This window comes from Sebastes umbrosus, chromosome 18 (assembly GCF_015220745.1).
Source record: "Sebastes umbrosus isolate fSebUmb1 chromosome 18, fSebUmb1.pri, whole genome shotgun sequence".
In the NCBI taxonomy this organism is placed as follows: domain Eukaryota; kingdom Metazoa; phylum Chordata; class Actinopteri; order Perciformes; family Sebastidae; genus Sebastes; species Sebastes umbrosus.
This window is the reverse complement of record NC_051286.1, coordinates 2,969,159-2,971,251: the sequence shown is the minus strand read 5'-3', so window position 1 is coordinate 2,971,251 and position 2,093 is coordinate 2,969,159.

The following is a 2,093-nucleotide window of genomic DNA, read 5'->3' as shown; positions in this document are numbered from 1 at the left end:
CGGACTAAACTCTGACTGTCTTTGGTAGAAACAACAACATCGCTGCGTATTTATGTCTAGATGACTTTATGTTGATGGAGCAGCTGCATAGCCTGGCACTGATCGAGCCAAACTCCATTCAGAAAACAAGCATTTTAAAAGTTGTTTGATTGTTGTCATGGTAACAGACCTGACAAAGCATGAATTCAGACTTTTTACAAATCAGCATCATTATGTAGTTATTTCGGCATCATTTTGATCCGTTTATTGCGATAAAATCACAGCACAATCTGTTTATTTTGGGTTCATACCGCAGTAGCGATGAGTGGCTTGCTAGATACAGTCAGTGCAATGGCGCTGGATGTGAATACAGCTTGCTGCCGGGTGATGTTATGAACCCAGACACGATGGCGTTTGGTTTTCTGACATATCTGGGTCTTCCAGAACATGTGCATGTTCCCTGGTTGATGGAGGAAAGAAAAGTTGTTGGTATCCATGGACACAAGCTCCTCCTCCTCCTCTCTGGTACATCTACAGCGAATGAACACAAATGATACCGGCGGTCCGACTTGTGCGGGTAAAGCGAGGCGAAAATTTGCTTCGCTCTTGGTCGGTCGGAACACAGCGTTAAAGCTGCACACACACTTAGATTTTAGACAAAATGACATATGGACGTACGTGACGAGGCGGGATGAGAAACGTGTTCTTTCACACGTGTGTAGTTGTCCACTTACTTTTGTCCATGTATAATATTATTAGAGTCTTTTCAATGTTTCCTCATGTGTGTTTGTCTGGTAAAAAATATTTTTATTTTAACCTGTTGGCTGAAGGGAAACTCTTTAATATGAACGTCCACTTTGATTTTATTCTACTCTCATTTTCTTATAACGCACAGTGTCATTAAAAACACCTGAACTTCCTCCTTCACCACAAAGTCAACGTGTTGTTAATGAACCGTCTAATTTTATTTCTTCTCTTCCCATCTTTCTTTATTTTTATTTCCATTTTTCGCGATATTTTTTCTTCTCCTTTTTTAATTTTCCCCCTTTAATTTCAAGCCCTCCCATCTCTGCCTTCTTTTTTATTTCCATTTTTAAATCCAGGGCTGCAAATAGCAATTATTTTCATTACCCAGAGTTCACGATGACGTCTTCAGATGTCTTGTCTTATCCGAACAAGCAGCAGATGAGAACACATTGGAGAAGCTGGAGGTTTTGTTACATAAAAAAAATTCAACGATTAATCAGTTATCACAACTGTATTTTTCTGTCGATCTACTAATCAATTGATCTATTAAGGATGCTCTATTTTCCTCCTTTCAATTGTTCTTTAGTTTAAAAGTTAAAGTTTCTTAAAATGATAATGATTAATTAATGTTTTAGAATAAAGTTACAAGGTGCTTGACATGAGTAAATCAAGAGTGAAACATTTCAGTTAAATAAAATAAAATATAACTTTATTTTAAGGGAAATTGTTGTGCAGCAGCTGCAGTACAACTTAGGAAGAGAACAACTATAAAATACAATATAAAAATGAAAACGATTATCTATAAACCAAATTTACACAATGCCAAGAATATAAACAGGTTAACGGTAAATTTCATATATATAAATAAATGGTTATAAATGGGAAGGTGCACAACCGAATAAGCACAAAAATACACAACAATAGAAAAGGATAAAAACAACAGAGTGAAATAAACAAATAACATTCATACTTTCATTAGAAGCTTCTTTTTTTTTTTAATTCAGTCTTTTTGCTGTACAATAAATATTTCAGCTTTTAGCAACGTCACTCACTTTTTTATTTGATCATACAGAAAAATATAAAAACATTTGAAATTGTGAAGTCATATTATTAATAATAATAATAATAATAATAATAATCAAAGTTTATTTATATAGCACTTAACAAAATCAATGATTACAAAGTGCTTTACAAAAACCAAACAGTGACACAAAATGAGTACTAATAAAGTACCAGCATATATATATATATATATATATATATATATATATATTATAATAATAATATAATGGTTTTAATTTGAATAATTTCAATAGGGTTTCAATTTCAACGTAGTAAATCATATTTTTTAAACACTGAGTAATTAA